This window comes from Haliotis asinina, chromosome 4 (assembly GCF_037392515.1).
Source record: "Haliotis asinina isolate JCU_RB_2024 chromosome 4, JCU_Hal_asi_v2, whole genome shotgun sequence".
Taxonomy (NCBI): Eukaryota; Metazoa; Mollusca; class Gastropoda; order Lepetellida; family Haliotidae; genus Haliotis; species Haliotis asinina.
In genome coordinates, this window is record NC_090283.1 from 79539602 (window position 1) to 79563371 (window position 23770).

The following is a 23770-nucleotide window of genomic DNA, read 5'->3' on the forward strand; positions in this document are numbered from 1 at the left end:
TATCTGGACATAACGTATTTGAAATATCAAATAGGATGAAATAGGAGAAAACGCGTGGTGGCGTGTGCTCCGGTGCATTAAGCTCGGTCACAATCAGGTGAAGGTAAGCAACGATGGGCGCGGACAGTGCTCGGATGGGTGACCGGCAGCTTAACTCTCCTCACCCTAGGCAAGTGAGTTTGTTCAAAATTGCCTCTGTTCTCCCAGCAGAAAATGGGTACCCGGTGGAATAAGTCATGTAGTTATAACCTTCTAGCTCCTAACAGGCAGCTTGGGTTATGCGGGGTAATAATATGCTTGCTTTGGTTGTTAGCGCTTTGAGCATTCACCCCATTTGGCGCAATATAAATGCACATATTATTATTATTAAAACAGTCCCTGTCTATATCTAAATCAAGCAGTCCAAATATTCGGCTGTTAATCATGAAGGGAAATCATCCAAGACGTAATATGTATCATACTATCTGAGGACATACCGCTATCAAAGAGGTACCAAATATTATACCGGAAATGTGTTGTGATGGCTTGTGTCTCTTGAACCACACTACCCACATATATGTAACTTTGGAACTTTACAAACATTGAACATCGAGAATATAGTTAGACTCACTACTTTTTGGCATCCTTCTTAACCTATCTTCGACATCAAACTGTGTACGTAATTTAAGTCAGGATGTATGTGAAGAGGCCTCTTTAAATAGTCCGCCATGTTGTTGGGAGGATCAATAGTTATGCGGCTTCGGCGATCCCTAGAATACCATTACTCCAATCTGATATGTAGTTAACTGAGAAATGTTATCGTGTAGTTATCACATAATGCTTTTCTTCAAATATTTAGATTCAGTGGTTTGGGCTGTTGTACTCACCACCAGGACGGATGCCCCCTGAAAAACAAACCATTCTCCATCAACAAACATACACCCAGGTGTAATCAAGAATAGACAGCTAGGGTGAGTAGATAACCTATCTTCGATATCAAACTGTGTACGCAATATGTTAGTCAGAATGTAAGTGAAAAGGCTTCTCTAAAATACCGATTTTAGAAGAACCATATGCTGAGGGATCAATAGTTACGCGGCTTACAGCGACTCATACAATACCAATACTACTGTGTAATATATAGTTAACGGAGACTCGTGGAGTATGGTCTATATGGTTAGTTCTCTGGGGACTAAAGGGGAAGGTGTGTCCCCATTACTCTTCTACTCACCTGGCTCAGGTCGCGGATCAGCTCTCAACTCGGCCACTAAAATAACTGAAACACACAAGATGGTAAACATATATTTTTATGCTCTCCCTGTCTGTTATCTACTTGGCTTACCACACATAAATATTGTTCCTAAACATTTCACTTATTTGAGGATATTGGAGTTGTGAGGTTCGATCTATTTCACACATCATTTTATATTGAAGATACGTACACCAACGGATTGTCGATAAATTGTGTCTATGAAACAAACCGGCAAACTTATGAAAACCACAAAACCCGTGATCTTCATAGTATGGAAAATAGAGATGCATCATATTCTCTCTCGCACGCACGCACGCACGCACGCACGCACGCACTCACACATGTATGCTTCTGCTTCTCAAACGGATTTTTAGGTTCAGTGGAACATATTCTGACGAGCTTAAAACGGCTAATTGTTAACTAAGTTTAAATTGAGCGTGCAGTTTACATAAATCAATGAAAGTCGGTAACATAAGTGTGTCAGAAGGGTGATACGGACAACAATGTTAAATCGCTATTGGCCAATGAAATTAAGGCATTTTACATGAAGGTAAGATATATATGCCAAACCCTCAACATTGTAATCGCACATTTTGTAGTATTAAAGGTGGCACTTTGTATTAGAGTATAGATTTAAGATGTCTCGACATACAATATATCCTAACTCCTATGGCTTTAACCAGCCAAACTGAATACTGAATCTTGTTGTGAGAAATATAAACTTGTACTACACGTAAGAAGTATCGATATATATGCCTGTTTAAGTAAACATCGGCCGTTCTCCAATATCATGGAAATGCGAAAAGTTACTTTGCACTTATCAGACATAATGTCGTCTGTAAACTACAAAAAACATATTTAGAAATAAACATTTGACCGAAGAATAGTTTTAAACAAGTGTTAAAACACAATATTCTTCTTTGTCTTATCAGGCGTATTTATTTCAAGTGGGTTAACTTCATAAACAGCACTGTGCGAGTGAATTTGGGACGTGTATTACAATTGGGAGCTGTCGTTCTTGTGTAAAAGTAGAGCTGGTCTTTAAACGACAGACTGTAATAGTTCTGAAGGGTGACAAATCGCCATTCGAGCTACTGACTAAAGATCACACGTTAACATCAACTAAACATTCCAAAGTTTCCTTGATGTCTAGATGTAAATGACATCACAGAAACTCTACTACCTCCTCTTCATTTTTCAGATGATAGCTGGAAATACATTAAGACAGCACTGGGTCGATTTCCTTGAGTGAAAAAATATCTAAAACAGGGTAGTGATATTCCTAATGTTAACATTTTTTTCATGTTTTGTTACGGATTTCAGAAAAAGTAGGTTTTGTTTATGGGGGCACTTCACACGTTCGACGCGTTGTAGCTTATGGAATAGAGTGACCAGCTGCAGCAGGGATAATCAGTGCCGTCTACATTCAACTTTATGATATCGTGCCGACAAACTCACGCTTACAAAGTGGCTGCTGCTGAAACACTTTGAGCAGCAGCAAGTCATGGGATTCTATAATATTTGCCATCTACATGTCAGTGTCGTCTGCAACCTTATGAAAAGTCGCGGTGATGTAACAAACGGGGGGCGAACTTACCTAGAACCATCAGGAGGAACAGCTTCATGTTGGACAGTGTGAATAGTTGTCAGGAAAGACGCTTTGCCAATCAGCATGGCAGTCTTATATAAAACGTTTACACAGCATGGAGAACATTCTCATTGGTTCCAGCTGTGAACGGTGTGATTTCCCCTTGTTGAGTTTTAGCTTTCTGCATAGATAATATTTAATGTTTCATGGTGATAGTGGCGACAAGTATTTCTGCAACATATTTGGATACTGTCATATGAACACATTATAACTGACTTAAAATGTAATTTCTCTCGAATTTCAGTCAGCATAAATTTAGCGTATTTCCGCGCATTGTCGTTCCTGAGAAGAGATTGGATGTTTCTGATGCCTGAAAATCAGGGTGTAATTGCTTTCAGTAACGTGTGGTTATCGTAGGGAGTCACACCCGATGCTGATGCTATGGTCGATGCCATCACATGCCTTCTGTGTAGATCGATTAGTGTATGTTAGTGAATTTCCTGGCTCATATCCCGTGTGGACCCGGGACAGAATGTGTCCACAGCACCCCATTGCTTGTCGTAAGAGGCGACTAAATTGGACAACCTGTTTGCCATGGGTTGCGTCCCGTGTCGGTGGAGAACGGGATCCTGGTGGTTGAGGGCAGATGGGATTTAAACTGCGTTCCATTTGCCCAACACACCACTTTGGCCCTTACTTCACCTAGACGGGTGGTAGAATCGGCCCGATTCAACCAATCGGCTGGTGACGCCAAGCCCTGTGTATGGACTTAATTTTTTGTCAATACACTAATCTGTTTGGAAAATGTGTTACTTGTGGTCTTGGCAGAATTGTTCTCTAAACATGTATATGATTTTGATGTTTGATGTTTGATGTTTTGCACTTTGCCTAGCGTCTTATGCCAGAAGGCGGTGGCTCATGGGCCAATCTGGTAGATGTGTTATTAATAACTCTTCTGCTGGAGTATATCATCCGAGTATCCTTGGTGCTGCAAGTTGGAGACCCACTTGTTTTTAGCATTGTCCTTGTGATACTCCGTGGTGGGTGGGGAGCTCGGATGACGAACTACTGGAAATTAAAAATGGCTTATGAAACCCTCCTAAAAAAACCAAACGACAACTTGACACTGATCCAATTGATACTGATCACAGACTGCCCACGTCAACTGAATACTGGCCACGATTTCTTGTAATTGAAACTGTTGATAAGACTCCATTAAAGTTGAACCCTTTCGCCATATCCAAGGGTATACAGGGCCTTGCAGGCGATGTCAAGAATATTAGACGTTTCCGTTCCGGTGCTTTGTTGGTTGAATGTGGGAAAAGGCAACATGCCACAAACCTTATGAGCACGGTATTGTTTGTCGGCGTTCCAGTCACGGTTACGGCTCATAAAACACTCAATACGAGCAAGGGAATCATCAGAGATCGTGACCGATTGTTTGCGGATATGACAGAGCGTGACATCATCTCTGAGATGAAAGATCAGGGTGTACTCAATGTAAAACGTTTCACAATCCGGAAGAATGATGTTGTAACTAACACAAATACTTACCTGTTCTCCTTTTCCTCACCAACTGCTCCAAAATCTCTTAAAGCAGGTTATTGCAACATCAATGTGGACATGCACATTCCAAACCCTTTGCGGTGTTTTAAATGTCAAAAGTTTGGTCATGGCATCAAGACTTGCACATTGTCTGTTGTATGTGCTCACTGTGGCGAACAGACACATACAACAGAAGATTGTGGCAGTAATGTTAAAAATGTACAAACTGTGCGGGTGACCACTCCTCCTACTCTAAAAGTTGTCCTGTTTGGAAACATCAAATGGAGATAAATAGGATAAAATTCACTCAAAACGTTAGTTTTGCGGAAGCTAAAAATCTAGTTCAAAGCTCAGAACAAAAGGAGAGCTACGCTTCTACCACCAGAACATCGTCAGAATCAGTAACCGCTAAAACAACAACGTCATCTGTATGCTGTCAGACAAACCTGACCTGGGTTAAAACGGAATCTCCTCTGATATTCTCACCTGCAATATCTACCCAAACAACAGAATCAGTTCCTAGTACATCTCAAAGCCAATGTGAAACATCCTCTGATCTTAACGCATCATCTCAGCCTACAAAGTCTAAACAACTCTCTAAAGGCAAAGGTACAAAGCCAGATTCTTTGAAAAAGCTTAGTGGTAGAGCCCCCAAAGGGTCAGACAATAAAATCAATTTATACAACAAATATGGATCCCTAGAGGACATGGACGTGACTGAAAACGTCCGCCCGCCAAAAAGGTACGGGGAAGATCCCCAATAAATCCTCCCAAACGATAGATTATCATAATCCTATTATACAATGGAACTGTAGGGGACTAAGGCATAATTTCCATGAATTACAACTTTTAATCCAAGATTTATCACCCTCAGCGTTTTGTCTGCAGGAGACATATTTGAAAGAGACAGATGTTCTTAACCTATGTTCGTTCAGTGCATACCATTGTTTTTCGCCTAAGGGTGACAGGGCCACTGGAGGGTCTTCCATTCTAGTTAAACAGAACGTTATCCATAGCCCAGTTACACTTACTACTAATCTTCAGGCTGTTGCAGTGCGACTAACTTTGCACGTTGCGTTTACAGTATGTTCTCTGTATGTTTCTCCTTCTTCACAAACTCGATCTTCAAGCTCTATATGATCAACTTCCAAAGCCCTGAATTATTATGGGAGATTTAAATGGACACAACCCACTCTGGGGTAATGCAACAATAAATGGTAAAGGTAAAGTACTGGAGGAATTTTGTTCAGATAATGATTTATGTATGTATAATGATGGCACCAATACATATTTACATCCTGGTACAGGAACTTATTCTGCTCTCGACTTGTCAGTCACAAATTCAGACCTGATGCTATTAAATGCTTTTCTGATGAACTGAACTCTATAGCTGATGAGTGTATACCAAGTTTGGTTCAACGATGAGTGCAAACAAGCTAGGAAGGCAAGGAAAAAAGCAGAACATTATTTCCGTCGCCATCCTATGGTTAATAATTTAAATAAATTTAAAATTTTAAACGCTAAAGCACGGCGTACTTTTAAACAGAACAAACGCCAATCTTGGCAAAATTATGTATCTAAAATAAATTCTCGGACACCCATGTCCAAGGTATGGAACATGGTCCACAAAATTAAGGGTAAAGGTACTAAATCTAGTGTCCATCATCTTAGACATGGAAACCAATTGCTTACTGATAAATCAGATATTGCTAATAAACTGGGTGAAACCCTCGCTAAACACCCTTCCTCTTCTAATTATGTACCTAAATTCCAACAGTATCAAAGACAACAAGAAAAGAAAACTATTAATTTCAACTCAGATAATGGAGAAGATTATAATGAAACTTTTTCTATTCATGAGCTCCATACTGCTCTTGATCAAGCTCATGATACTGCTACAGGAGCTGATAACATACATTATCAACTCCTCAAGCATTTACCAGAATCCTGCCTAGAAACTCTCCTAAATATTTTTGATGATATTTGGACATCGGGTAACTTTCCTTCATCATGGCGTGACGCCATAGTAGTACCCATACCTAAACCTGGACGTGATCATACCGATCCATCCAATTATCGTCCGATTTCGCTAACTAGTTGTGTTTGCAAGACCATGGAACGCATGATAAATAATCGACTTGTTTGGTACTTTGAAACAAATAACCTTATAACTGATATACAGTGTGGTTTCCGCAAAAACAGAAGTACTGTCGATCACTTAGTGCGTTTAGAATCATTTGTTAAAAATGCACTAATTAATAAACAACATGCTGTGTCTATCTTTTTTTTATGTCGACAAATCATATGACACAACCTGGAAATATGGTATTTTAAAAGGTTTACATGACTTCGGCTTGCGAGGTCGTTTACCTCAATTTATTGCCAACTTTCTAAATAACAGACAGTTTCAAGTTCGAGTGGGTTCTACCCTGTCTGATCATTACAATCAGGATCAGGGTGTTCCACAAGGCAGTATTTTGTCTGTCACACTTTTTAGCATCAAGATAAATAGTTTATCAAGATAAATAGTTTTTCAAACGATTCAATTGATGGATCGTTATTTGTGGATGATTTTAATATTGTTTGTGGGGAAAATATGCATACTATTGAACGGCAACTGCAGCGTTGTTTAAACAAAAAAAATAAATGGTGTCTTGAAAACGACTTTACATTTTCTAAATCCAAAACTAATTGTATACATTTTTGCAGAAAATATAAACCACATAAGGACCCTGAACTATCTCTAGATGGCACTCCCATCAAAGTTGTAAAGGGGGCCAAGTTCTTGGGCTCAATCTTTGACTCCCATTTAACGTTTCTGCCTCATATCAAGTCCCTTAAAACTAAATGCCTGAAGCCTCTTGACTTGTTGAAAGTTGTTTCCAACTCAAAGTGGGGAGGAGATCAAGCAACACTCTTACACCTGTATCGATCACTCGTACGTTCCAAACTCGATTATGGGTCCATCGTAAATGGTGGAGCCTGCAAAAGCAACCTTAAACTTCTTGATTCTGTCCACCATCAAGGCTTAAGACTTTGTCTTGGGTCTTTCAGAACTTCACCTATTGTTAGTCTCTACGTTGAGGCCGATGAACCATCTCTTACTCAACGTCGTATAAAATTGTCTTTACAATACATTACTAAAGTATATTCTAATGAATCTAACCCAGCCTATAACTGTGTGTTCAATCCCCTTTATGAGGATTTGTATAACCAAAAGTCTTCTCTTGTTCCACCTCTTGGGCACAGAATTAACCCATTTATTTCTTCTGCCGGTATTGAGCTGGAAAGTATATCGCCTTCCAGTCTTCTTTCTCCTCCTCCTTGGCAATTGGTTAGGCCACAAGTTGACCTAACATTAACATCATTTAAACAATCAGAAACAAATGACTTACAATATAAACAAGAATATCATCAATTAAAACATAAATATAGCAATTACAAACCCTTATTTACAGATGGGTCCAAGGACGGTGGCTTGTGCCACTGTCATTGGATCCAGAACAATATCTTCTAGATTACCAGATAATAATTCTATTTTTACAGCAGAAGCAATCTGTAAACGTAAACAATATGTAATCTATTCCGATTCTCTTTCTTGCCTTCAGGCTATTAAAATATTTCTTGCAAACATCCACTTTTAATAGAAATTATTGAATCGTATAATGATCTTGCTACTGGCCAATACGACATCGTCTTCTGTTGGTTACCCAGCCATGTAGGCATTTCTAGTAACACATTGGCTGACCTTGATGCTAAAGCAGCACTCAACAAATCCGTGACACCACTTCTTGTTCCTTATAGTGATTACAAAGCCACCATTAGATCTTATATCCGTGATCAGATGCAAAAGACGTGGGTCACCCAAGTGGGTATCAATAAATTACATGAGATAAAACCTTACATTGGTTATACCCACTTGGGTTGTCAGTCCAGATTTGAAGAGGTTATTTTACGACGATGATATACTCATGCGTACCTGTTAAAAGGTGAGGATCCTCCATTTTGTATCCCTTGTGATGAGAGAGTCACGGTCAAGCATATTCTGCTTGACTGTGTTGAATTCTCCATCACAAGGGATAAGTATTTTACAGTTAAAACAATTAAGGATCTTTTTACCAGCGTTAATTCTGTTTTAATTATAGGTTTTTTTTAAAAAATTGATTTTTTGGCTGAATTTTGAATAATATGTTTCTGTAAATAGATGTATTTTAATGACTGGTAGTTTGAATTAGTAACTTGAATTGTTGGTGGCTGTACCCTCAAAGGGGGTTGAAGTATTGTAAAATTATTGTTCTCCTGAGAGGGTACGTAAGTCCACAAACATTCAAAGTAAATTATAAATTTCCAGGTTTTTAGTCGTAGTATAAGTGTTTTTTATTGTATGGCTAGATTTCCGAAATTGCTGACGGTTGAGGGGATGATGTAAATCCAGCTAGGGTCCATGCAGGTAAAAATAGGTACTGTAAGTCCCCATGGTCCCTAGTATGGTGACATACCTTCAGTTGTTGGCAATTAGTGGCCCAGTTTTATATTGTATTGTCCTCTATAGATAAATTGTTTTAGGCATAGCTACTAGTTTTACATTCTTTTCTGTGATGTTCTAGTTCTTTTACTGTCCTTTGTCGACAGGTTTTTATAATACTCATATATTCCATTTTAATGTTACGTTCCCGTCAGGATATGGCTGAAATAATGCCGATGTGACGTTAAATATTAACTCACTCACTCACTCCACTTTTTTAGCCTTAGAATATGTGTCATTTTAAATTGTGGCGAATCTTGCAAACAGTCGTCAGCAGCCGAGAGGATGGTGTAAACCCAGCTAGGGATCATGCAGGTAGCAGAGGTACTGTAAGTCCCCGTGACCTCTAGTATGGTGATCTGCCTTCAGTTGTTGGCGATCTATAGTCTGTTTTTTATATTGTATTGTCTGAATGGTGATATTATTAATTGTAACCTTTCAGTTTTAATTCTTATTGTGATAATCTATTTATTTTACTGGTTTTCGTCGACAGGGTTTTACATAAATTTCTTTTTTCATGAGTGTCCTCGTCACGATATGGCTGCAATACTGCCGATGTGACATTAAATATTAACTCACTCACTAACTCACTACAGTTTGTTTATGCTTTGATAGCTGCTTTGTCATATTGTAGGTATTGAGTAGTTTGTGATAATTAGTTGTTTTGTAGAATGCAATGCATTATAAGTTCAATTAGTTACAAATGGTAAATAATACTGTAAGTACACACACACACACACACACACACACACACACACACACACACACATCTGCGTACAGTTGCAGATATATAAGAAGTAGTTTCCGAAATAATAACTCAACACGGATCTGTTATGACGTCACTTTTGTCTTGACGTCACAATACAACTGTATCCAAATGCTGTATATTGTTTTCAGTGTAAGTAAACTTAATATCTGTTGTATGAATTTGTGATGCATAAATGTGTGGTGCATGAATGTGTATGTTATGTGTAAATGTATGAATGTATAATGTGTAAATGAATGAATGCATACTGTGTGAATGTAAGAATGAAGGTGGGTTTTACCAATAAATATGTATTTAGCTGTTTCCCGTTAATCGACAATACCTAAACGTTATTGTTTGCATTCGATTAGTCTGCACAGTGTGTATATATGTTTCATTTATTCGTGTAGATGTAGCTGTATTGCTCACTAACTGTCCGTGTCACTAACTCATCATACCCAGGTCCACACACCTGGTGGGTTCACTATATTTTATGCATTATGTAATGGTTACCTGATAATAAATGTATGATGCTAATTTGTTTCTCCATGTGATATGATGTGTACATAAATATATGTGTTCTATGGATGAGTTCAAGTATACTAGTATATGGAATCTGCTATCAATTAAGTGTTGAGGCAATGTTTATGAAATGACTTAGCAATGATAATATTCTGTAAATGGTTATATATATACAGATTATATTAATGACTGATATTATCTATCAGCATATATTTACGTTTTGTCTAAAGGATTTTTTAATTGTTTCAGGGATGTTTTACATGAATCATCAATAATAAAGGCCATACTGTGAACACCACTGTGTGTCTTCATATATTGAAACAGTTTCGGTTTTAGTGGAGCCCGAAGTGAAGACTATTGCCTAACAAGACACAATCATCTGCGTATTGACCTCATCATCCCTTGTTCACTTCGTGTGCTATGACGTCACTCTCAGAAACATAAATGGATGTTACATGCCTTAAAGACATCTTTGTGTATAATTGACATAGACACTTTCTACAGTGCTTCACGTGAACTACCCATCGTCACATAATAGAAGAACTTGCTGGTGCTCAGTTATTTGACTGTACAACCATATTTCTTACTTTGCTTTATGCATAATATTGATAGTATTGTAGCTTTAAGGTGCACCACCTGGGTTTAGCAATACCGTTTACCTTGTAAACCTTGTCAAGTGATATCAATGCATACCATACGTACAAATATTGTAGATTCTGGCCCTAGTTGAACTTTCCTGTATATATGCTGATGATTTTGCCGTGTCTCTGAGCATATACGTACAAATATTGTAGATTCTGGCCCTAGTTGAACTTTCCTGTATATATGCTGATGATTTTGCCGTGTCTCTGAGCATATACGTACAAATATTGTAGATTCTGGCCCTAGTTGAACTTTCTTGTATATATGCTGATGATTTTGCCGTGTCTCTGAGCATATACTGCTTCATATCTATTGTAGTTTCTTTCAGTGAACGCTCACAGCTGTGGTGTTTACAAAATAAGCTCAGATCCAAGATGGCAGGAAAACAACAGAGGATGTCAATAAGTTTGAGCCTTGCATAGAAAAACACAAAATATTGGTATGAACCACATCTATGTTTCGACATAGTCCCCTTGTGAGTCAAGACACATGTTCCATCTTTTCTGCCAGTCTCTGATGCCATCTCTGTAGAATGTGCCATTTTGGTCGTCAAACCAAGCCTCAGTAGTAGCAATAAGCTCATTATCTTCCTGAAATCTACGACCACGCAAGTGTTTCTTGAGATTTGGGAACAGATGGTAATCACTTGGTGCCAGGTCTGGAAAGTAGGGGGGATGCGGCAAGATTTCGTACCCGCTTTCCTAGACAGCAATGGCTGCAACGCGAGAGGTGTGTACTGGAGCATTGTCTTGATGTAGAAGAATACCACGTCTGATCTTGCCCGCTTCTCCTTGATTGACTGTCGCACTTGCCTCAACAAGTTAGCGTAATATTCCCCATTCATTGTTCTTCCTTTTGGTAAGTAATCTATGTGGATGGCGCCTTTGCTCTCCCAGAAGACTGTCGCCATTACCTTCTGCACTGATCTGGAGGCTTTGAACTTTTTGGTCCTGGGAGAAGTGACATGTTTACATTCCATGGATTCTTGTTTGCTCTCAGGATCATAGTGGTGGATCCAGGTTTCATCATAGGTTACTAGCCTAAAGTGAACATTTTCTGGATTCTTGTTGTATCTGGTCAGCATGGAGTTGCTTATGGTGACCCTTGTTTGCTTCATTTCATCTGTAAGCATTCTTGGCACCCATCTTGCGCACACCTTAGACATGACGAGACGTTCATGAAGAATCGTCTCGATGGATCCGTGTGAAATGCCTGTGGTCTCCTCAAACTCGTGGAGTGTGATTCGACGATTTTCCAGCACAAGTCTATGCACTCTGTCAATGTTTTCCTGACTTGTGTTGGGCGACCTGGACGGGGGTTCATCTTCAAGACTCTCTCTACCATGCTTAAATTCATTGACCCATAGTTTGATGGTAGCAGATGAAGGGGAAGACTTCCCATAAACTGCTGAAAGCCTTTCTTCAATGTTCTTCGCCGAGTTTCCTTCAACAACTAAAAACGTAATTACTGCTCTATACTCAATTTTATTCATTTTCACTGCCGTGAGGGGGGTCTCTTTCTGTCAATGTGAGCTTCTGAGAGTAGGGTACCAAAGCTTAAATATCACATCAGCTACACCCCAAGGTTCAATGTCGTACCATACCCTGTGACACCTGGGTATGAAAAATGTTCAAGGCTCAAAAGTTATTGACATTCCCTCGTATTAACATTTTCTTCTGACTAGGGATGATAGTTTTATAATGTATTTTGATAGATACACTACATCTTCGTAAACTTTATTTCATTAGGAAAAATGATTAGATGGGTGGGTAGATGTTGCCTCCTCAAAGTGTCTAATGCTTTACAATGGAAAATATAATGATACTCGCCCGCATTGTTTTTAGAAGTGCATAGCTGGCACGTTCTCTGGTCCCTTGGAATATTATACCACCGGCCCGTCTCAATATGTAAATTATGGTTACATAATCTAAAACAGTGGCAATGAAATACGTTTTGGGAGGAAGAGATATTCATCAAAATTACGAAACGGCTTCAGATGTTGATAGTAAATTCCCTTGGAGCTAGAAATAATGCCATTGTGACAGTTTGGATAAACTGATCCCTAAGAATATATTCAACGTTTGAGACCAACCTCTGGATTGTGCAAGTTGATGGATTTTCAAATACATAAGAGCGTCCAGTAGTGTCTAATATATTTCTAACATGTTGTAGCCAGGGCTTATATTTTCTATTTGTTCTTCTTTGGAATGATAGGTAATTGTAAATTAAGCTGGTAGGCTTAAAACACCTTCTTGCTAAATTAACTTGGTAAAGTTTAATAAATGTTTTTATATCATAAATCTAATAGTTCCCCATACAGCATGAAACGAGGGGTTGAATTTTTTAACCCTGTAATGAGTCTTAAGAATTTTAAATGAACTTTCTCTAAAAGTTCAAGGTTTTCAAAAGACCACACTTCAGCACCTTAGATCAAGATAGGTGTTACCATTGAGTCAAATGCTGACAATAAGCAATCTAAAGGCAAGGCAACATTATAGCTTTTGCAACTAAATTATACATTGTTTTCGAAGCACTGTTACTTACAGTTTTGATACTCAATACGAGCTGTGTGTTTCTGTGGAGCGAGGTAGGTATAACTATCAACTATTTCAAGTAACATACCATCCAAATGGAATTTATTTTTTGTGCTTTTTGATGGGCCTCCCCCAGATAGTACTATTTTAGTTTTGCTTTTATTGTGATAATGTGAAGTGGATGCGAGCATACAATCAGACCAAGGTGAAGATTGAGGATGGTGAATCCATCCTGCCTTCTAACTCTGGTACTCTGTCAAATTCAAATAGTTCAGGCACTCAAGCACCTGTTACGTTAGCTCAGGCAGCAAGAAGGGCGAAACATATTTTGATGTTTGGAAATACCATGTCGAGTTCTTTATTCAGAATAAGCCTTTTTCATCACAAACTGTTGCAAACACAGTCCAGCAATCCCTGCGTGGTAGGGCGCCCACGGTTGCCATCTGTTTTGGTCCTGAGGCTGACACCAAACACCTTATTTCCAAGCTAGATTCTACTTTTGGTAGCGTAGATACGTGTCAGTCACTTCTGGCTATTTTTTATAGCTCGGGTCAAGAGACCACAAAGGAAGTTACAGCATGAGCATGCAGGTTAGAGCATTTACTCATTCAAGAAGAGACACAAGGCCCAGTTCCCCAGTCGACCAGGAATGAGATTATCCGTACACAGTTGTGGTCAGGGTCCAAGCCAGAACTCAGAAATGAGACAGCTTACATCCATGGTCAAGGAAGCACCTTTGATGATCTTCTCAGACCACTGCGAAGAGCTGAGGTGGACTTTCAGTAGAGAGGAGCTGGAGCTAAGACGATTTCACCATCTCCAGGAATGCCATCACGGTACCAGGACTCCAGGAAACAACGACCATCTAAGGATTCTGTAACTGGAGGGCCCATTTGCTTCTAATGCAACCAGCCAGGACATCTACAGTATGGTTGCCAGGTAATGCTGGATCACAGACGTACTTTAACCAGGAAGAAACCTATGGGATGGGGCAGGCCATAGGTTATAAGACGAAGCGCACCATCACTAAACAGCAAGCTGCCAAGCTGGTGGGTCAAACAAATGAGGGGGATAGTTTTTAATAACGGAGTTAACGCCACACCTCTCTTTGATACAGGCTCCAATATCAACTGCATCTCACGGTCTTTATACAAAGTATATATCAGATATTCCCATTAAACCTTTGGATGAATTTTTACAGACTGATTGTGCAGATGAATAACAAATCCAAAATTATGGCCACACTGAAGTTGAATTGCGAGATACAGGAGTCATACCCCCACTTCCATGTATCCTACAAATCAGTCCCTGTGTTACATGGTATCAACACCTTGTCCTCTTCCATGGACACATGCATACAACAGTATGGAACTCGTTTTCTCCAACAGGCAGATATCCAAACAGCCTGGTACAAGGCTTTCTGGAACATTGAATTTATGTTCCTGAAGAAGGAACTAGCAAGAAATGATCCCTCGCTTGGAAAGGTTAGAAGTGCTGAGACTGAATGACTGATGATACCACCCAACACTGAAACAGTTATTAAGGGATATATATCCAAACCTCTTGTTTATAAGGATACGTGCACAGTGATACAACCGACTGTTTGATCTTCAATACCACCTGACCTCGATACAGCACCAACTGTCATCAACTATCATTATGACAAGCTTATGGCACAGGTACACGTTGCTAATGTAACAACAAGGACTAAGAACATTCCAACCCGTGCAGTTTTGTGTGAACTCCAAGTCGTCAGTGTTGAAGATCTTCCCAATAGTGAAAGCGAAGGTGAAGGTCAAGATGTAATGAACGCCATGAACTTCAAGGAAACAGCAATGACACCCTAGGAGTTGGAAATGGTTAAGCATGTTATCTCACAATATGCGGATGTATTTTCCAACAGGGATGTCCCAAATGTCAAGCATCGGATTGACCTTGTGGATGAGCAACCTTTCAAGGAGAGACACAGAAGAATTGCGCCATCAATGTATGAAGGAGTCAAAGAACACCTACAATAATTGTTGGCATGTGGAGTCATCCGACACTCATACTCCCCATGGTAATCTAATGTGGTTCTAGTTAGGAGACTGTAGGTCATTTGGTATTCTTTGAGTAGAATTGCATACCATTTGGTCTCTGCAACAGCCCTGCAACATATCAATGGGCAATGAATGAATGCTTTGAAGGACTTTTCCGACTCATACGAAGAACATCTAGTCCTCAAACAATCCAGAGAGACTGAAATGAAGCTAAGCACTCACAAGTGTTCTTTCTTTAAGACGAAGGTTAATTGTTTTGGCCATATTGTATCTGAAGATGGCATTGAGACAAGATGCAGTGGATTAAGGACTACACATGTGAACCCTGGTAAAGTGCGCACGTTTTTTGGGTTTGCCGGTTACTACTGGAAATTCGTCAAGGATTTTGCCAAGATTTCCAAGCCTTTATCAGCTTTGATGCCGGCTACAAAGACCAAGGCATGAAGAAGAACCAATCAAGCCAACGAACCAGACAAGCCGCGGCAAGCCGCGTGAGGACCACAACAGGATAGTGCATTCAAGACAATCAAGACATGCCTGTTAACACTGCTAGTCATTGGGTATGCAGATAATACTCAGCCATTTGAAGTTCACGCCGATGCCAGTATCCAAGGACTGGGAGCTGTCTTGTACCAAGAACAGAATGGATTGAAGACCGTCATCAGTTGTGCCAGCCATAGGTTGAACAAGGCAGAGAGCAACTATTCAACACACCGTCTAGAATTTCTAGCTTTGAAATGGGCAGTGATGGAAAAGTTCAAAGAATTATCTGTATGGTAACACCTTCCGTGTCTATACTGATAATAACCCTCTGACCTATGTACTTACTTCTGCAAAGTTGGATGCTACAGGTCATCGGTTGCTGGCGGCCTTGTCAGCATATAACTTTGATGTAGTATACAGACCATGACTCAATAATGGACCCTCCAGGCTACCAGGAATAGACAACAGATAACATCTGAATCAATATAGACTGTGTGTAACGTTTCACAGGACCATCCTTTGTTACACAGTCTTTGCCTTTTAGCAACGCCAGATCTATCAAGCCTAGAAAATCCTTGAACGGACCTTGAAGTGATGACAGACAGAGACTGAAGAAGGCTCAGGCTGCAGACGACGTTCTTAGGCCATGTATTAGCTTGATATGAATTGATAAGAAGCCTAAAAGACAGGATTACCCACTTGTCAAGATCCCGAGAGAAATTTGCTGTACATTGACAGTCAAGCCAATACTGTTATCTACAGGAACTTTGACAGTCTAGTTCTTCAAAATGGAATCCTGTGCAGGATAACTAACATCAACAGCCGAGAACGACACCAGCGTGTTTTACCATCAGCCATTGTTGAGCATGTGCGCAGAGGACTTCACAATGATGGAGGACATCCCGGGAGAGACAGAACCTTGTAACTTGTCAGAGATCGTTTCTTCCGGCCAGGCATGGCCAAAGACGTGGAAGGCTGGATCCACAGATGTGGCAGGTGTTTAAGAAGAAAGTCTCCCTCCAATGCACCTGCTCCTCTAGTCAACATCATCACCACCCAGCCGTTAGAGCTTGTCTGTCTTTACTTTTTAACTTTGAAACCATCAAAGTGAGGCCACCAGAATATTCTTGTCATCACAGACCACGTTACGAAGTATGCACAAGCTATCCCACCTAGGAATCAAACTGCCAAAACAACAGCAGAAACTTTGTTCAAGAACTACATAATGCATTATGAGATCCCAAAGCGTATCCACAGCGATCAAGGAACATACGTTTAGAGCCAAATTGTGAAGAGAATTATGCAGTCTCATCCCATGGGTAACGGTATGGTTGAAAGCTTCAAGCGGACTCATGTTAGGAACACTCCAACCAGACACGAAAGCGAGACTGGAAGACCTATGTAGCTCGTCTTGTTCACACCTATACCAGCATCCGGCACGAGTCAACCAACCAGTCTCCCTTCTTCCTTATGTTTGGAAGAAGGTATAAATAAATTACATGAAATAAAACAGTCTATCGGTTACACCTACTTGGGTTGTCAATCCAGATTTGAAGAGGTTATTTAACGACGATGTCTGTCGTATTGGCCATACTAGATGCACTCATGCATACCTGTTAAAAGGTAAGGAATTTAACTCACTCACTCACTCAAAAGGTAATGATCCTCCGTTTTGTATCCCTTGTGATGAGAGAGTCACGGTCAAGCATATTCTACTTGACTGTGTTGAATTCTCCATCATAAGGGATAAGTATTTTACAGTTAAAACAATTAAAGACGTTTTAACACAGTTAGCTCTAATTTAATTATTGGGGTTTGTTTTAAATAAATTGATTTCTTGGTTGAGTTATGAGTAATATGTTGTGTAAATAGATGTCTTTTGCAATTGGTAGTTTAGATTAGTAACTTGAATTGTTAGTGGCTGTACCCTCAAAGGGGGTTGAAGTACCGTAAAATTATTGTCCTCCTGAGAGGGTACGTAAGTCCAAAAACTTTCAAGTCTATGAGAACTTACCACGCTATTTAAACATAGCATTCTTGTTTGTTTCAATTTTGGCTAACTTTTCCTACAATCGCCAGCAACTGAAGGGATGGTGTAAATCCAACTGGGGTCCATGCAGGTAGCAAAGGTACTGTAAGTAACCATGGTCCCTAGTATGGTGATCTACCTCCTGTTATTGGCGATCTATAGCCTGGTTTTATATTGTATTGTCCATATAATGATATCAGTTTTAACTTTCCATGCTAGTTTTAATGCTAATTGTGATATGCTAGGTGTTTCACAGTCCTTTGTCGACAGCTTATATAATATAAATATAGTCCCTTTCATTGTTAAATGTTGTCGTCACGATATGGCTGAAATATTGCCGATGTTAAATATTAACTCACTCACTCACTCACTCACTCCTTATATTTGGTCGTGAACCGTGTCTTCCTATAGACCTTGCCTTTGGGATAGAGACCAACAAGAGTGACCAGTCTCACACAGCTTATTCAAAGTCTCCATAGAGGAAGTTTTAAGGGGCGTATACTCTGGCATCTAAGGCATCAAGGACAGCCCAAAACATGCAGAATGGCAGCTATGACTTGAAGAAGAGAGGAGCCACAGAACAAACAGGTGATCGAGTTCTGGTAAAGGCATTAGCCCTGGACGGTAAATACAAGTTGGCTGATCGATGGGAGGAAGATCCTTATGTTGTTCTCTTGCAGCAAAACCAGGATATCCCTGGTAGACTAACATGGGCGCCTGCTTGGTAGACCTCGGGAGATTTCGTGATCTGACCCGGATTGGCAACAGAAGAGTCCACGATTGGAACAGCTGGCAGCGACGGGCATTCTGGGCACATCAGCCCCAGTATCTGGAAGGCATTGCTTTCCCTTGTTCATGAAGAGTCGTGATCACGAGGACGTCATTATTCAAGGGAGGGAAGGATGAAATATTTGTAAATATTAAATGTTTTTATTTTGTAGATTTTACTGAATTGAATATTCAGTTTAGCATATAATAGACATTATATACTTCACCCTATAGTTTCTCTAACCCCTTTCTAACCCTGAGCATGCCACACAACAGCCAGCCCAAGCGCGCGACTTGCCGTCCCTTTATCATAAGCCTTATTAGCTTGTTTTAAGGTTGCAGTCTATTATCAGTTGAGATTAAACTGGTCACAAGGCGCATTTGGATATTTTGGACATTTAGTATTTTGGATCTCTCGGGATCATTTCCAAAGGTTAGTCTCTTTCAATACGTTTTATAGTTTGTAGATATTCATGTCATGTGTACAGTTTGTTAATGTTTTCATACTTTGGCTGTTTTGTCATATTGTAGGTATTGGGTAGTTTGTGATAATTCTGATAAGAAGTAAACCTTGTAGACACTAGACGGAGTCATCCTTTAATACTTGATGGTTGCCATAGATTTTTACTGTACTGTGCCTGTCATGCGAGATGGTATAATGTATACATCAACACTTTTATGGACGCTTCAAAGCAATATATGTAACGTGGAGTGCATACCGATTACAATATCCAGTTGCATTAAATGTTTCACTTTCATGTAACTATGGCATTTGTTAACTGCAGTTTACAACAGCCTGAAGTGAAACCACACCACATACCAAAATCAGGGACAGCCACATTGATAAACAGATGTTGAGCATATATGGGTGAGTAAATTGCATACCATACATTGTCAAGAGACAACAGTGAGCATTCGAAAATGTTTTTTGCTCTATGTCAGCCATCGGTTTCGCCTCTTGTATTCGCAATTGGGAGATGACGGTCTAGTCCAACACTGTTTATCTCCATCTTGGAGAGTTTCAAAAGACGAACAGGAATAGAAAAGAAGCGTAAGGGGGTGGGGGTGGGGTGGTGGGTGTTTATATGCGCAAAAATAATATTCCTGTATAGAGGGCACTGTCATTATAGAGGGCACTGTCATACCAATCCTGCAATAAACATATTGTGAAACATTTCATTTTATTCTTGTAATTCATTACAAAAGCTTTAATTATATACAAATATTTGATGTTACACTGTTGTCTATGCAGAAGTATTACTTTTGCGCTTATCTATGAAAAATCAAAACAAAAACAAATCCCGCAAATTCTGAGGTTGGTTCCTAAGACCACGAAGCCTTCTCCCAAGTGCACCCCAAACGTGCTCTATTGGATTAAGGTCAGGGGACCTCCATGGCGTTGATTCCAGCGTTTTGAAGAAACTTTCGTGTCAACATCGCGGTTGCAGCCGAGCATCATCATGCTGGAACTGGGGTTCAGGGGTGAGCACCTGGTTGCGGTAAGCAGCAGCTGTGAGGTTTCCACGGATGACCAGAAGTCGGGAACGCTTGTTCCCACAGAAAGCACCCCACTCCATGCAGCTTCCGCCCCCGAATCTGTCCACTTCCTGTACACAACAATGGGCATGCTGTTCACGACGTCCTCACCAGGTAAACCTGGATTCACCACTAAAGACGACTCAATTCCAGTCTCTCTGGGTCCATCGGAGATGACGTTGAACCCATAGCAGACGTTGACGTTGATAAAACGGCCAGATTGTTGTAGACGATCTCGCAAGTCGTGCAGAGTACGACGGCTGCATCCCATTGCTCTTGCGACGTCAATAACTGATCTTCCCGCTTGCAACATGCCAAAGGCACGTTCACATTTGACAATCGTGGCATTTATAGTACCTTTAGAACTGTGGTTTAAAACCGGTTTTTTTTTTCGATTCCTGAGTCCAATGCAAACACGTGCAAATGAAGAAAACGTCTATGCGAAGATAACGTGATCGACTGCACATGCAAAACCTTACTTGGCACTAACGTCATTTGCACGACGAATGGTTGGGTTTGAGTGGGTTTTGCTAACGTTTTTCTAGAGTCCCTCGAAAGATAGGGATCCCATTTCGGATACAAAGATGTATTATCAGAGAAAAATTATTCATTATTTTTAAACATTACATTTTGTGAAGTTTCTTTTTTTACTCAGTATATATGTGAGGTAAGATGAGGTCTGACGTACATCTCAATGACACTGCTACAAAAAATCGTACATCAGACATCAGTTACAACATATTCATCTTACCCACATGTTAAATGTACAAAACATCATTTCATTACCGACTCTGTGACAAAATGGCGTCTACCTCTCGACTGGACTTCTAAGATCAGTGAAACACATTCTGACAAGTTTAAACCTGCTTAAACAATGGTTAAGCTTAAATTGAGTGTGCATACAATTCAGTGAAAGTGTCGGTAAAATACATGTGTCAGCGGGGCGAGACGGAAATTAATGTTAAATCGCTATTAACCAATGATTTTACAGTACTTTATATGAAGGTAAGATTTATATCCCAACCGTGAACACTGTAATCACATATTTTGTAGTATTAAAGGTCTTACTTTGTGTAAGAATATGGCTTTACCTGCTAGACAGAAATCGTGTCTCGATAATATATACAATAGATCCTGGCTCCAACATCTTTAACCAGCCCAACTGAATACTGAATCTTGTAATGACATATGTGAATTTGCACTACACGTGAGAAGTATTGATTTTAAGGAAACATTTGCCGTTCCCCAATATCACGGAAACTTGAAGAAGTGAATTTGGACTTATCAGGCATAATTTCGTCTCTATAAACCTAAAGAGACATATTTAGAAATAAACATTTGGTAATATAACGAACAACAGGGCATATTTTGTGTATTATATAAGGCTGGCTGTTGTGTTGACCACACACACACACGGATTTCCTGGAATTGTCATCGTTCGTCTTGCCTACATGTGTCTGCCTCTTCGTCTGATTTTCAACATCGACCTGCACCCAACAACCTCGCCGTGTAACATTCAGTATAACTGTTTCTCACATCCAATCATTGGATCGATTTCCTTGAATGACAAAAGTAACGTTTTTTCGCAAAATCGCGATTCTGTGTCATCTCGGCGAATGTGTCATGTCTGTGTTATGGCATTGTAGCCCATGGCGTTGTAGCCCATGGCGTTGTAGCTCATATCATAGAGTGATTGTAACCATCTGTAAAAGCTTCGTTATTTACAGGCATCCCAGGACGTGATTATATATAAACTGTGAATATGTTTTTTCTAGTCACGATGTGTCTGAAATACTACCGTTGATTAACTGAAACTCCCTCACTTCCGATAATCGGGACCCTTTATGATATCGTACCGACAGACAAATATTTATAAAGTCTCTGCTCCCAATACATAGTTTAACAGCAGCCAGACACACGATTCTATAATGTTTGCCATCTACAGCTTTAAGTCGTTCAGGTGCAACAGACGGGAGGCGAACTTACCTAGAACCATCAGAAGGAAGAGCTTCATGTTGAACTGCGTGAGTAGTTGTCAGGAAAGACGCTTTGTCCATGAACACAGCAGCCTTATAAACATTTACACAGCGTTGAGAATATTATGATTGGTTCCGGCTGTGAACGTAATGGCCCCGCTTATTGAGTGTCATATTTCTTCAAAGAGAATATTAATTTGATCTGATTCTTAATGAAAATGGCGGAAATTATGTATGTAATATATTTGAAAGCCGACACATGAGCATCCTCGATAATCTAAAAGTGGTGGTGATTGGAGGAAACGTACGGAACTGGATGGTCACACTCGATCAGGATGTGATTGGCGCATTCCATCATATCCCAACTGCAAGAATCACTGCTCATAGCGCCAGTCACTGGATTATCTGGTCCTCATTTGCCCTTTTACCGCCACTATATAGCTGAATTATTGACAAGTGTGGCGTTAGAAGGGTATATATATATATATGATGTTTACTAGACATAGTTCTGCTACCTCGATCGAGCAGTTATCGGGGCTTGGTATGAGCAATAGAACCTTCAACACAATCGTCAAACAAAGGTCATTTTTAGAGTTCCACCTTTATGGCCGAAACACATACTGCACAAAAATGAACAAATATACCAAATTTGATTTCATTCACATGGACGATTGTTTCTTTAAGTACATGAATCACATTTTCTACTCAGGTCGAGGCACCCATGAAGAGCCACCTCCTCGTGGTGGGTGCTGGGTAATGCTAAGTGCTCTTCTCCCGTGTGGACCCGGGATAGAATGTGTCCACAGCACCCCATTGCTTGTCGTAAGAGGCGACTAAATTGGGCAACATAATTATTCATCGACTTTTCTGGTTTTGGAATGTATTTGAAGTTCTGAATTTTGCCTAGAGTCTTATGCCCAGAAGGCGGTGGCTCATGGGCCAATCTGGTGGATTAATTCTTTGTAATTCTTCTACTGGAGTATATCATCCGGGTATCCTTGGTGCTGCAAGCTGGAGGCCCACTTGCTTTAGCATTGTCCTTGTGATACTCCGTGGTGGGTGGGGAGCTCGGATGATGAACCATATTACACTAACTATGGCGTATGAAACCCCAACCAAAAAAACAAAACGTCCACTTGATATTGACCCTGTTGATACTGACCATAGACCGTCTGCATCGATTGAATATTGGCCGCGTTTCGTTGTTATTGAGACTCCTGACAAGACACCGTTTAAGTTGAACCCCTTTGCTGTATCCAAGGGTATTCAAGGTGTTGCTGGAGAGGTGAAAAACATTAGACGCTTGCGTTCGGGTGCCCTGCTAGTCGTATGCGGGAAAAAGCAACAAGCAACGAACCTGATGAACATGAAATCTTTCGTGGGCATTCCGGTCACGGTCTCTGCTCACAAGACCTTGAATACTAGTAAAGGTATCATCAGAGATCGTGATCGATTGTTTGCTGATATGTCCGAAATTGACATAGGATCAGAAATGAAAGATCAAGGTGTGCTGTATGTGAAGCGCTTTTCAACACGAAAAAACAATGAAACATTCCAAACTAATACCTATCTGTTTACTTTTTCATGTCCAAATGCTCCTAAATCAG

At 40.1% G+C, this 23770-nt stretch overlaps 1 long non-coding RNA gene across 1 annotated transcript; it reads right to left on the reverse strand.

Annotated features, from left to right (window-relative positions):
- Positions 1-867: 867 nt before the first annotated feature.
- LOC137281334 (uncharacterized) lies at positions 868-22222 on the reverse strand. Its single transcript, XR_010956730.1, has 3 exons — positions 22174-22222; positions 1211-1255; positions 868-884 (listed from the first exon to the last, which is right to left on the reverse strand). It is a non-coding gene; the product is annotated as an uncharacterized lncRNA (long non-coding RNA).
- Positions 22223-23770: the final 1548 nt, after the last annotated feature.